The sequence below is a fragment of the Acipenser ruthenus genome, chromosome 3, assembly GCF_902713425.1.
Source record: "Acipenser ruthenus chromosome 3, fAciRut3.2 maternal haplotype, whole genome shotgun sequence".
In the NCBI taxonomy this organism is placed as follows: Eukaryota; Metazoa; Chordata; class Actinopteri; order Acipenseriformes; family Acipenseridae; genus Acipenser; species Acipenser ruthenus.
In genome coordinates this window covers 91,334,718-91,350,336 of record NC_081191.1, presented here as the reverse complement: position 1 = coordinate 91,350,336, position 15,619 = coordinate 91,334,718, and positions in this window count along the sequence as shown.

The window sequence follows — 15,619 nt, the reverse complement described above, 5'->3', positions numbered from 1 at the left end:
ATAACAGACAAAAAAAACTCACAAATGTAATAGAATTGAGAAAATAGAAGAGTATTTTACTTTCAACGGAAATCTCAAAAAGATACTGACAAGCTGTGAAAATGCGATACAGTAAACAGTACCACTTTAAAATGTACCTTTTTATGCTTCTGTCAGGACACTTCTTTTCTCACACACTTGATAACAATGCTTATTACGTGTTCTAATTCTGTAACTTTTCCACATAAAATGCCTGTTTATGCAGAATCCAGTGTAAGAAAATAGTTACATCTGCATTTCTTTCTTATCCTAATCAAAATGATGTGTGCTGTGTGCATGAGGAAATGGATCCTGTGTGCTATTTGATTGGTTATTGTACTACCTCTGTGAGCTGTTGGCTTAATGGGAATGTCACTCATACAATGCAGACTGCACATGTTGAATACATGTGTTGTTAAAGAGGCAAGTTGTTTTAAAGAAGAATTCCAAAATGATATAGTAGAAAGCAATTTTAGAAACTAATGGGTGGGCCAAATGCACAAACGGAGAAAGGAAAAAGTTTTTTTTTTAAACATCAGACAAGGAATTCATTTTAAAATTAAAAGGTAAGCAGTGCAGTTTCACTTTACGTTGCTTCTGCCTGTCCCCTGTTGAGTGCTGTGTCTATTGATCACTTATTGACTACTGTATACCCCAGTCCAAAACACAAAACTGACTGAAATACACATTTTAAAAATGTTTTTTTTTTTTTTTTTTTTTTTCTTAAAATGACAATACCATTAGTTTCATGGCATGAAGGACTACCTTGGAAAAGGCTGAAATACCCTAAATAAACCCTGTATGTATTAATGTAATAGTTTGAGCTAGACCAGTGTTCTCTTTGACCTCATCACTCACTGCAGCACAGAATGAGGATTAGTTCCACAGACTGCCAGTCAGACAATGCCTCAGAGCCTCCTCCTTCTCTTTTTTGGCATGGTCTTTATGAGCCTAGCCCAGATTTTTTATTTTTCATAAAGTTGGGTATCAAACCATTACTTTCCTAAGCAAACTCACCTATTTCACTAAGTAACTGTGTTTATACTATACTGTATATATATATAAAATGTAAAAGATTGCGCCACTCACAGGTTCGTGCCCCTTTAAAAATACGACCCAGCACAACAGAAATTGATTTTTCTAAGCGCAGTTGCTATTTTTAAAAAACAGAAACAAATAAACAAAACAAAACCTAACTCCGTCCTGGAGCGCTGACTACACAGGTTGTACCCTGACTAACTTGCAGGACGGCTAAGCCGTTTACCTGTCACACAAAACAAATACACTTTTAACAAATACACTTTTTCTGCTTGGACGCAGAGCACCATACTTCTGCCTCCATCTACTCAGCAGGCTCGTGCAGCCTGTCTGCACGTCTTAAATACCCTGCACCCGGTTCTAATTTTTAATCACCCCCGGGTGCAGAGGATAATACATAATAAAACAATTAACAAACAATAAAACAATTAAACAAAAGCAAATTAACAAAAAAGGTGCATTCTGCACATGTTTCTCTCGCAGGGAGGTTTTAACCCCCTCCCTGCTGTATCACATTCCTGCTGCTGTTACAATATATATATATATATATATATATATATATATATATATATATATATATATATAATCAAGAGCAAACAATTATAAGAAATAATCTATTAATGCTGTCTGAGTATGCTCATAAAATCTTGACACTGGGATGCGAGTTTGATTTAAGTTTTGATACTTTTATTATGAATAGTAGATGCATTTCAAATTCAATTCTCTCTACTTTTTTTAACAAATATACAGTACACATGGCTCTAATCATAAAAAGATTTCAGTTTCAAATGTGACACTTAAATAACAAACAGCTTTGAAAATTAGTTTGATCACAGGCCTTAACAGTTTTACTGAACCCCCAGGGTAGATTACCATTACTTTGGTGTTGCTGTCAAAAATGATCCAGTACTTAAAGCCCTATGGGAAAGAATGAAGATATTATGTATTTATATACAAGATATATATTATATTATATATATTTGAAAACATATGTCAAAAGATAATGTTCACAGAAACCAAGATGGTTATGTTGGTTATTATTATTATTATTATTATTATTATTATTATTATTATTTATTTATTTATTTATTTATTTATTTATTTATTTATTTATTTATTTCTTAGCAGACGCCCTTACCCAGGGCGACTTACAGATTGTAAATACATATAAAGAATTACAGTACAATTAAGAGCAAGATACAAAATACAATGACATCAGTCCTAATAAGAGCAAATAAACACAGTAGATTTCATATTGGGGCAGTTCAAGAGCAGATAACAGTGTTGATAGTTACGTCAGGGTTAGATACGAGTGCAGGTGAAATACAAAATACTACAGATTGGGTTAAGTGTAGGATTAAATACAGTACAATAGGGAGCAGATAAGTGCAAGTTAAAGTGCATTAAAGGCAGAGTGCTATATCGTTCAGAAGGGAAGAGTTTAATACAAATTCAAACATTATAAAAGAGCCACACATGTACTGTATAAACAGTCAGATGACAGAATTGAACATGACAGATGCTTGTGATACAGTACACTAAGTGTCATGTATCTCCATATGCTCTGGGAATGTTTCTAACTCAGTGTGCACTGAAAGCATATGCCAAACTAAGGTCACCGACACAAAATAACCTGATATGCTACACTGTGGAAGATAAGGCAGGGACTTAAAAGCCTGGCAAATGGTTCATCTTTCAAGAACCATATACATTAGGTCCCTTCTTTAGTTAAAATCGATAAAAGAAGAAAACAAAACCGATTGTTCTGAGTTTTCATGAGAAGTTGTCACGTAGATACCATATAAACACATTGTTCTCATCGCTAAATTAAGCATTACCAACTGCTTGTTGACCGCATCAGGAGGGTACTGGAATACATGTACATTTTATATTATATTTATATCATATAAAATTTCTATTTTATATCGCAACAATTCCCTGCAGCAACATATAGTACACAAATTGTTGTCGCTCACTGCAGACATGATGATCATTTGTCAACTATGCCACGTCCCAAAGCTGTTTAGAAACATTCTCTTATAATGTTGTTCTTTCAGATAAATATTGTAAGGCTGATATTGAGTCCAATGAACCTTTCTTGGGATTCACATAATTCATACATAGCATCCATTATAAAACGTCTGGGTAACCAGAGCACTCTTATTGGCTAATGATAAGTCCTACTATTCAATATGACTGCATTCATTAATTCAGTATTGGATGTCAATAGATCAAGAAACTGCTCCAAAAATCAACATAGATGGATTGTAGAGGAGCTGTCCCTGAGTAACAAAAACTGTGGACTCTTCTTGTATTTATAGTGAACAGGGACTATAGACAATGAGCATTTCTATATTTTATCCCATAAGAATAACCTAATTGTAAAAGCAAATGAATATACTTTCACTGGCGTCTTTGGAGAGTAGAGTCCACTCAATGTTCCCAGGGCCCCTATCTCCACTTTATCAGGGGATTCGTTAATCATTCTTTCACTGCTGACACCAAGTGGGTGGACCCCATTACATGGTGGACCAATTCACACTGTGGCTGCGGCAGCACTAACAAATGAAACCTCAAAGGAATATAAAGCAGCTAATTGAAAACAAAGTAACAAGATGTTAGCGTGACGATTAAGATGTGTAATACAAATGTGGACCCAGAGAGGGGTGAATGAAAAGGACACTCTTACAGAACAGTTACATATACCATTCGGGTAATATGAACCTAGGGGAAGCTTAGCAGAACCATTAGGAGACCCAGGCCATCAATTGCAACGTATTGAAACAAATATTGAAAAGTGGTCCATGTATGGTATCACACTAGTACTGCAATAGATTTTCAGTGAACTGCATATTGCTTCTAGCATCAATGATATTATTGTACCTGCCCCTGTGCTACCACTGCCCCTTAGTTCAGAATCATTGAATTCACATCATAGTGTTACAACCTCCAAAAATTAAGAAACATCAAATCAGAAAAGGTTCAGCTTCCTTGCGTACTGAAAGATAAGTATGCCAGATGTATGTACTGCATATTCCTCCTGGTTTTAGCACAATTTCCCTTGGGCTGCTAAGGTTAGGCAGACCGTTTCAGCAGGGTTCATTCAACCCCAGATGTAAATCTCAAATGAGTTCCCTGGAGTAAGACACATCTGTCCAGAAATGTGATACAGTAAATCCAGCAAATGCAACTTGTTGGTCTCCCAGCTTTAGATTATGTGCAAAACAAAGCATCACCCAAAAGCTCACAGTGGACTAACAATAATGTGTTTAAGTATATACAATACAGCTAGCAATGTGTTGAGACTATTTTCTCCATACCTGCAAGCCCATTCACACTATGTATTGTTTTGAAATGTCTTAGCCCTATAACAACCCAATTGCCCATTATTTGGCAAGTCATATTTCTAAAAAAATCACATCTAAAACTTTTTGAATGCAGTTTGAGCAAAGGGTTCCTGGGGTCAAAACATTGCAGATTAATTTTGAAAATAACTCTGGAAAGTTGTGATAATATATCACAGAAAAAGTGATTGAGAACTAGGGATTTTGAATTAGGCACACAGATAAAACAAACAAAATGAAATGAAAACATGCCACAAACCCAATTGCCAGCAGTGTACCAAAGTCAATGTAACAAATTGCTCAGATGGTTGCAGAACTGGTCTAGCTTAAGTGATGAATGGTAACTTCTCTTACCTCTTGTTTTGCAGTCAAATACAGTACTGTGCAAAAGTTTTAGGCAGATGTGAAAAAATGCTGTAAAGTAAGAATGCTTTCAAAAATAGACATGTTAATAGATTATATTTATCAATTAACTAAATGCAAACTGAGTGAACAGAAGAAAAATCTAAATCAAATCCATATTTGGTGTGACCACCCTTTGCCTTCAAAACAGCATCAATTCTTCTAGGTACACTTGCACAAAGTCAGGGATTTTGTAGGCATATAGTCAGGTGTATGATTAAACAATTATACCAAACAGGTGCTAATGATCATCAATTCAATATGTAGGTTGAAACACAATCATTAACTGAAACAGCTGTGTAGGAGGAATAAAACTGGATGAGGAACAGCCAAACTTAGCTAACAAGGTGAGGTTGCTGAAGACAGTTTACTGTCAAAAGTCATACACCATGGCAAGACTGAGCACAGCAACAAGACACAAGGTAGTTATACTGCATCAGCAAGGTCTCTCCCAGGCAGAAATTTCAAGGCAGACAGGGGTTTCCAGATGTACTGTCCAAGCTCTTTTGAAGAAGCACAAAGAAACGGGCAACGTTGAGGACCGTAGACGCAGTGGTCGGCCAAGGAAACTTACTGCAGCAGATGAAAGACACATCATGCTTAGTTCCCTTCGCAATCGGAAGATGTCCAGCAGTGCCATCAGCTCAGAATTGGCAGAAAACAGTGGGACCCTGGTACACCCATCTACTGTCCGGGGAAGTCTGGTCAGAAGTGGCCTTCATGGAAGACTTGCGGCCAAAAAGCCATACCTCCGATGTGGAAACAAGGCCAAGCGACTCAACTATGCACGAAAACACAGGAACTGGGGTGCAGAAAAATGGCAGCAGGTGCTCTGGACTGGTGAGTCAAAATTTGAAATATTTGGCTGTAGCAGAAGGCAGTTTGTTCGCCGAAGGGCTGGAGAGTGGTTCACGAATGAGTGTCTGCAGGCAACAGTGAAGCACGGTGGAGGTTCCTTGCAAGTTTGAGGCTGCATTTCTGCAAATGGAGTCGGGGATTTGGTCAGAATTAATGGTCTCCTCAATGCTGAGAAGTACATGCAGATACTTATCCATTATGCAATACCATCAGGGAGGCATCTGATTGGCCCCAGATTTATTCTGCAGCATGACAACGACCCCAAACATACAGCGAAAGTCATTAAGAACTATCTTCAGCGTAAAGAAGAACAAGGAGTCCTGGAAGTGATGGTATGGCCCCCACAGAGCCCTGATCTCAACATCATCGAGTCTGTCTGGGATTACATGGAGAGAGAAGCAGCTGAGGCTGCCTAAATCCACAGAAGAACTGTGGTTAGTTCTCCAAGATGTTTGGGCCAACCTACCTGCCGAGTTCCTTCAAAAACTGTGTGCAAGTGTACCTAGAAGAATTGATGCTGTTTTGAAGGCAAAGGGTGGTCACACCAAATATTGATTTGATGTAGATTTTTCTTCTGTTCACTCACTTTGCATTTTGTTAATTGATAAATAAAAACTATTAACATGTCTATTTTTAAAAGCATTCTTACTTTACAGCATTTTTTCACACCTGCCTAAAACTTTTGCACAGTACTGTATATAGTTGAGCTCTTTTTTTGGAAAGACATAAAAGCTTGTTTACCCAACAGAAAGCACAGTGTAAACCTCAGTGCTCTGCATGTTTCTGCCCTCTAGGTACTTCCAGAAATGCCACTAAAACAGATGTCCTGTTCCTGCCAAGCTGTTACTTGAATGAAACACACATGTCCATGGGTAAAATGAGAATTCAAACTGTGTGTCAGTAACCGGATGCTGATTTTCATAGAGACGTCATTTGAAGGTATCAAAACATTTGCACTGTTTCATTATAATATTACATTTATTAAAACAGTATAGCTCTGCATATAATTGAACACAAAAATAAACAAGGATGTGACAAGCATATACAATGTCCATTAAACACCACCTTATAGGAATCCAAATCACAACTTCAAAGAGCATACATGTATCTCAATCATCAGCACAACACAAACCTTGTGTGAAGGAAAGAAGGGGTTGGGTATCTTGATGTTGACAAGCCATTCAATCTAAATGTAAGACTCCCTTGAAGAAAAGGGTCTTCTTATTGAACAATGCTTCAACAATTCTTTTTTCATTGTAAACTTCCTTATTTTTTACATTGCTTACATGATTCAATTGATTTAAAAAAATGGATAATGCAAGTTTTTTTTTTTCTCTCACATTTTCTGTGAAATGTACTGCAAAAGGTCCCCATGCTAATTCCTAAAAACTTTCAGCCTTTTTTGATGAGCAAGTTTCAAATACATTTAGGAACATATTGAATATACCACTGATCTGTGTAGGGATGGATACAAATGTTGTATTTGAACATGTTTTTTTTTTGTTCATATTGTGGGAGATTTAAGTCTGTAAACACATACATTTATCTACAAGCATAATACATAACACTATCTAACTTTAAGGTCAAGCAGCTACAAATAATTAAATTAGAGATTGTCATTAAACCAGAACACACAATGCCTATCTGTCTACTTACCCCCATAATGCATCTCCTAATTACATAATTAGCAGTTCGATCACACTTCCAGGCAGATGTTGTTTAAAATACTGTTGTTCATAAACTATAGCTAGCTTGTTCCTTAGCTAGTCTAGATTCAAAATACACTAATTTATTTAGAAACCACTATAAAGATTTTTCTATTATTTTTTTGTGTGAAGTTATGGCCGTACAGCTGCCCTTTGTACAGTAGCTGACTTCATTTAATTTATTGCATGTGCCCTGCAGGTTTTCAGAACCATAGTTCAGACAAATTCAGTTACAAATTTCTAATAAAAAAGGAAAAACCATAAAATTGCAAATTATATATATATATATATATATATATATATATATATATATATATATATATGTTGAGTGAGGTGTTGTGCAGATCAGGGAGACTTGGCGGTAATCCTGGGAGATTTGGGCTGTTTGTGTTTTGTATGGAGGAAACTTACAGTCTACACTATATTGATTTTATGTTATGACCCTAGCATCCAGAAATTGCTTCAATCACATATATGTAGCACAGTACCTAATTCTGTCAGGATCCCTTGTGAAAGTCTGAAAAGACCCTGTCACTAAGAAGTGAAGTGCTGATGTGATGCTGACAGTCACAGCGGGACACGGCTCTCAGAAACAATCTCCAGATCTCTTGTTCACATCCTCTATGGCTTTCACCTAAAACAGTGCAACATGTGAACCCTGTTTCTGTTTGGGGATTTGATTAAAAGATTTTGACAACAAAACAATCCGCTCATTGCCCATTTTATCCCACTCAGACCCTTTGCTTACCAAATATCTTAGTATCCCAAAATAGACCCCCCTGCAGAATGTCTGGATGGAATTTGTTTTTTATATTACGCTCCCCCCCCCCCCCAACAACTGGATTTCTGCAAAAGTGACTCCCTATCTTTTATTTGTTATTTTTTTATTATTTTATTAAGTTATTTATTTTTATATATTTACAACTAGGACAATCAATGCAAGAAAGTATTATTTTTCAACATAAAAGCATCTCAGCCCAGTACATTCTTATACACTATCATGTCAAAAGTATATTGATGGCTCCATAAATGTCTACAATTGCTGGAAGTACAAATGAATAATAGGTGTAATTTCAAAAATAAAACAATATGACTAATATCACAATATGCGATTTACATGTTTCCTTGCTTTGAATGTTGTTTTGAGTTTATTCAGATAGACGTGTCTGTACGGTACTTAATTATTGAAGCTGTGTCTTAAAATCTGTATTGAACTGTAGCAATCTGACAACAAGAAGCATATTTCTGCATTGCAATTAATCAAACTGCAATTACATTTGGGTGCTTGAGAGTATGGATTAAATGATTTTGACAATTACTGCTACTGGTGTTGGAGATGGCTTCTGTGACTGCCAAATTGAAAACAGTGTAATATAGGAATTACTCAGTGGTCTTAATAATCAAGGCACCCTCTAGATACCAAGATAATCACTAGACTAGTGTAGCAAGCTTGCATTGGTGTTTTAATTATGTTAATTTATTCCATGTTTGCCTCTAGTATCTTGAAGCTGAAGGTCAATATTTTGAACTTTAGGCGAACACAAAAGTAGTGAGCAAGCCAAAGGTAATAGGGATGGACCGGTATAATAGTTCCATGGTATACAGTACATCATGCAAGTACATCAGGCTATTTCTCTGCAGCTGAACCAAGATGACTGCCAGCTACCAAACACACACACACACACACACACACACAGAGCCTCTGCTCTGCCACACCTGGAAGTATAGTGAAAAGTAATAAACCACTAATTAGTCTACATGTGAAGACGATATTAAATGATTAAGGTTAATACATCCAGCGTAAGTTCTATTCAAATTCTATTTATAAACCGTGAATATTAAATGAAGAGCTGATGGACATAAAAGTATAATTTACCTTGACTGAACATACACAACAAGGACAAAATTAAACCGTAAACCTCATCTGTGCATCTCTGTAACCTAAATGAAACACGTAAGTACCACGAAAAAAAGGCATTTACAAAACACAAAATGTGTATTGCAGTCACACAATTGTAAAACAGTTCAAACACATTTGTCCTTGTGACATATACATGCAGCCCTATATATACGGTATAAAAAGAAAGAACCACTCACAAACATGGGGTGCAAAGAGTAAATTGGAAACAATTCTGCAAAACAGCAAGAGATACAGGACACCTTTGTGACTCTGTCCCCAACTCAGTGCCAGTCCGGCACCTGCTGGTTGTTTCCAGTGTCAGCCCCACTGTGATGTTAATGAGACAAGACATACTGCTAGGAGATTGGGTATTTACAAAGGCAATGGTTTGTTTCTTCCTGGACTCCTCCATCTCCCCTGTCCCTTCTCTACTTCTTTCTCACCAGGTTCTACATTCTTTGATCAGTAGATGTTTTCTTTTCCAAACACAACTCTTAATTAAACGTTGGGTCCCCAGCCTTGTTTTAAACGACCTGCCAAAGCAACACTGAACAAGCTGCATGTTTGCTGTTCTGAGGTTATAGGTCACAGTCCACCCTTACTTGATAAAATTTGCCACAATAAGCTTGAAAGCTTTTGTGTATTATTATTTTACTTAAGACTAATGTTTATTTTATCCAGGATATATGGTTCTACTATTGTATATATGAAATATGTGGGATATATTATGCAATATGTTCTGTACACATACCCATTATATTCTGCATTTAGTCCATAGACCGTTAGTTTATAATTATATATATATATATATAGCTGGCTCTTTGAGCTAAAATATATATATATATATATATATATATATATATATATATATGTATACTGTATACACACACACACATATGTATATGCATATATATATATATATATATATATATATATATATATATATATATATATAGAGCGAGAGAGATTTGTTTTTAAAATTATATATAAGAGTTAGTTCTTTCGATTAGTTTGTCTTGGGCTGGACATAAAAAAATCCACAATGACATGGGTTCAAGTCAGGGCCAAACTATACCTCCCCTTCAAGATGTGTCACCTGCAGTAACTATGCATTCTCAATTCAGTGATTAATTTGTATTTTACTTTTTGCCAGAGAAGGCTATCAATAGTGAGGTTTCTAGTGAGAATTCCTCATGCTACTGTCATGCCATGTTATAGTGCTCAGTTTCATATTACCCACAACTTGTGTCTTTGAATTTATTACAAGTACCCCCTAAGCATCAATGACCTTAACACAATATAGGATGAGGCATGACATTTTTTATTTAATGAGAAATGTGGTCAGTTATCAGTTACGGCAGGAACAGACACCGTTTTTTGTATCTAAACAAAAACATGATGACAAAAAACAACTATACGTCATAGTATTTAGTAACGCCAATAAATTGTGCAACTAAGGTGAATGGAACTTTTTGAAAAATTACATTCAGTAAGTCGAATTAATGCAAAATTTGGGAAACAAGCAAAAGCAAACAATAAAAACATATACTAGATCAAAGGTTGTGCTGTGAAAGTTGAAAATGAAATGAAGATACAAGACAAGGAAAACACTATGATACATTGGGCCCACAGTCTTTATGAAGCTCACATACAGTAGTTAGCAGCCTCTCACATTCTGTTGACAGCAATAGTAATAATACATGCAGTTAATAAACAGATGATTGATTGTAATTGCAAGGGTAGCTCTGTGTAGCAGTACTAACTGTGCCAGGTCCTTAATAGATCATATAAGATCCATAACTGTAGCTACAAGAACTGAAAACTCAAGTTTCCAACCTCTGTTATTCATACAGCATTTCATTTGGGCACCAATTCATGCTCCTATGAGCAGGTCTTCTAATCTCTATTCTCTCACCAATGCAGTTATTTTATAATTTATTAAAAGCTTGTCACTCCAGAATTGAAAACTTGGCACACTGACTGCAGAACACTGTGCTCTATTAATGAAAGTCGTGATGGCTCTTCAGAATTACTCTCGCTGTAGTGTAGGATGTACCCATAACCCTTCAAAGGACAGCACCTATTTAAAGTAATATGTCTTACATGCTGAACATTTCCATTTGCTTTAAATATATATTTTTTACACTCCCACAACCTTTTTATTACTTGAATGTATTTCATTAACACAAAACAATCTAGCAAAAGGCTTTTTAAGTTTCCCTTGGATGTTATATAAATAAGTGGATAGAAAACAAAAACTCGGTTAGCAGATTCGCTCTGTTTCATTCTCACTGAGAATCCCGCTGAGACTATTGGTCCCAGTTCTCATCTATTTTATAGAAACTAACATGTTTTCAGGACAATGTCTCTATAGCATCAATCTCGAAGCAAATGTAATCAGCTGATCATCTCTTTCAGTGCCCCCAGGGGCAAAGCTACAAAAGTAAGCATTTAAGTAAGATAGAGAGATTCAGTAATTGCTGAGCGGATTAACCTGTGTGACATTTCAAAGGCAGATTTCTTTTATCCTCTTCCTAAAAAAGACTAATCAGAGCTCATTTTTGAGTAATTAAATTCACACAGATGAAAAAATAAATATGCCATGAATTTTAACTCTTTAGCATTGTGTACAGGGGTTAGACACAAAATTAGAAACACCTGCCATACCACTGTCAATAGTGTGTAGGACCACCATTGGTAGCCAAATTAATCAGTCATTTGAGGAGCAGTCAATTTATGTAAAAGTGTACTTCAAATGTGCGTTAACACTCTCAAACGTTTTTGTCCAAGCCCTGTTTCGGAAGACCGGTATGCATTTCAAAAGGTGCTTAGACAAATTATTTTACCTCAATGTTTTGTTACATTCTGATATCTGGACATATCAATCATATATATCCATTTTATTTCATGTTTCTAAACCATTCATCTGAAATGACATTGCCATTTGATTATGCTCCTGGGGATACTTTGTTTTTCTTCATAAAAACTCAATTTTCTTACCTGTTCAATATCGTATTATGGGGTAGATATACTAAAGTGTGCCTGTCCAGTTGCAAACGAGTCGGAAGTCTAGGGTGAAATGTACTAAACATGCACAATGCTGTTAGCGACTTTTTAAGGAATGCTTTGCGGCAACAGTTAGAAAAACCTTAGATGAATATGTAATTCTGGGCGTTCCTGCATAATTTTGCAAAAAGGGGGCAGAGATAGTGCAAATAAGGGTTCACAAATATTATGAGATGTACTAAAGCTGCCGACAATTGCGACACTTACAATTGCATCAATTTGTTAAGAGCTTTTGAAAGCACATTTTAAACAGTCGCAATTGTTGCTGGCATTTCTCAGTCTGCTTTTTCTTGTGTGTTGCCAGTTCTGCTCAATGCATTTTTGAGGCAAACACCCAAGTACCTATTTTTCACTAAAGTCAGGGTGTCCTTACAAGCCTTGAAAACACATTTCTATGACATTTCTGGTTTTCCCAGCGTGTTGGGAGCAATAGACTGCACACATGTGCCACTAACCCCTCCAGCTCATTCTGAGCATCTGTACAGGACCATGATCTATTGTGTGTTAATTGTCTAGGCTACTAAGCAGACCAAGTTAAACATAATTAAAATAAAATATAATAAAAAAAAACCTAAAATCATTTAGTTTCAATTTAAAATAATCTTTTATTCACATTGTACACCAATGTGTACAATGCAGCAGCATGATTTATTTTGTGTTACCAGTAGGCTAAAGTACAAAAAAAGTGTGCTAGGTATTCATTTGATTTTACTACTGTACTGTATAGGCCTACTGTACAGATTTATATTTTTACATAATTTAATGTGTAGCCTACCCAAAACACATTAGTGTTATTTCAGTGCGATGATTTATATTTGAAATACATCTAGAACTGTAAATGTATGTGTTTATTGTATTGTTTCATACACCTCCTTATGTATAGACATTATCCTTCGGGATCCCTCTCTGCTGCAGCAAACCACAACTCAACTGCCACTATATTTTATTTGAAAAAATGTCAAACCACTCCTGTCCAACCACTCTGCTCAACCCTCTCCAATCTGGCTTCCGCTCTGCTCAATCCACTGAAACCGCCCTCCTGTCTGTCAATAACTCATTAAACTCTGCCCGAGCTGCCTCTCTCTCCTCTGTCCTAATTCTCCTCGACCTCTCTGCTGCCTTTGACACTGTCGATCATTCTATTCTACTATCATCTCTCGCTGACCTAGGAATCTCTGGCACTGCTCTGGCCTGGTTCTCCTCCTACCTCTCCAACCGCACTTACCAGGTAACCTGGCATGGAGCAACCTCCACACCTTGCCCTCTCTTAACAGGAGTCCCCCAAGGGTCAGTCTTGGGTCCTCTCCTGTTCTCTCTCTCTACACCCGCTCCCTGGGCCCCCTCATCGCATCCTATGGTTTCTCATACCATTTCTATGCTGATGATGCTCAGATTTTCCTCTCCTTCCCCTCCTTCCCCGCTGTTGTATGCGTGCGAGATGTGAATGTGTGGTCGTTTCACAAACTGGCAGGTAATTCAAAATGGTGCCCACTAAAAGTCTGTCCCTTGCTCAGATAACTTTCCCTTTCCTTGGTGTTTACAATTCCAAGGGTATTGGAAGCCTATTGTACAAGGCATTTTCACTTCAAGGCACAAAATGATTGATTGTGGATGATGATGTTTCTTGGGAGTCACAGCCAAGAAAGGCAAAGAATAATGTGAATTGTCATGCTTAAAGTGAAATAAAGCTATTCAGTGTAATTGTCTTTTAATTAAGACACACAGTAGTTCGGCTTAGCAAGTTGGATATTAATTTGCATTCATTAACTTTATGAATATTCCCTATTTAATTTTAGCATATAAAGAACCTCTATTTTGTTGAAGGTCAAGGAAAAGTACATTTTAGGCCATTATATTATAAAATAAATGAAAGCTTTTATGTGATATCTAACAGGTTGTCAATAAGGAAACAATGCCCTTTTCATACTTTATATTAGTAATTATTTTATTGTTGTCTTATGGGAGTCTGTCCCCTTCAGTATTGTATCAATTTTAAAATGTGTAATAATTAGCATAAGCATGAATACTAATAGTGTTGAGTGTATTTGTTTTAGGATGCTGCTGGACTACAGTATACTGCTATATTTGGTGACATGTGAGATCAAGGTTTCTTTCTCATCTCTTTGAAAAATATAAAAGGTCACTTTGACACCTACTGTACAGTACAATGTTGGTTAGCTAACTTTGCATGGCAGCATAACCTGTTTTTAATATATATTTACATAATTCAATGTTGGCACTGTTTCAAGGGAATTACTCAGTTTAAGCAGTAATGAATACAAATCCTAATCTAGGATTAGATACAGGATATGATTGTCCTGTAAAAAAAGGCAGTACAGAATATAGGTTATTAAATCTTAAAGGTGGAATAACCAAGACATGAAAAACTCACCTCCTACTCTCATAAGTCCTTCATTGTTTTGCTGTTTGAAGAGAAATACCAAAACACTTCACTAAAAGCCTGAGCTTTACAGTTATTTTCCATGCTGCCTGTGGATAAACATAATTTTGGTCCAATAAGCACCCATACATTACCCCACTGCACATTTAAAAACACAGTGTGTGATTTCCTGGTGCTGAAAAACAGGATAATATGAAGGAGGAAGCAGATAAGATATGTTTATGTTTTGTATGAAAAATATTGCCAGAACTGTCCCCTAGCTAGTGCATGGGTTGATCCTTTTGTATAACATTGCCCATCCTTATTTTGCAGTTAGTGATTGTGGCAAAGTGCCCCCCCCCCCTGTGTATGTTATATGTTACGTGTTGTGTGTAAATGTTGGTGTATAGGCATTGGTACACGGGATATAAGCGGTCTGTGTTTCACGTGTGTGTAAATTGTATATTTGTAGTTAGGCACGGGGATGGCACATCACATCACGTGCAAGTAAAAAGTAATATGTGAGCACGGGGAATTGCACTTTAATTAATTCACGTGCAGTTGTACCGAGATTCCAATTGAATGATTGACTAGCAATCGAATCTCGGTACAACTGCATAAAAGCTGCATGTTTTCACTCACTGGGGGTTGGTGTTCGGTGAGTGGAGAACGGGTTAGGAGACGGAGGGTATTGTAAAGTAAAAGAAGTAGTAAAAGAAGCTCACCGTGTTTGTCTGTGTAGTCCGTTTGGTTTGTCTCTTTATTTTGGCTCAAGTGCCGTGTCCTGTTTTTGTGTTTTGTTACAAACGTTTATTTTCTGTATGTTTATTCATTAAATGCTGAGCGAAAGCATTCGCTCAGCTCCACCAAACTCCACATCTCTCTGTCATTTGTGTTCCTGTTTCTG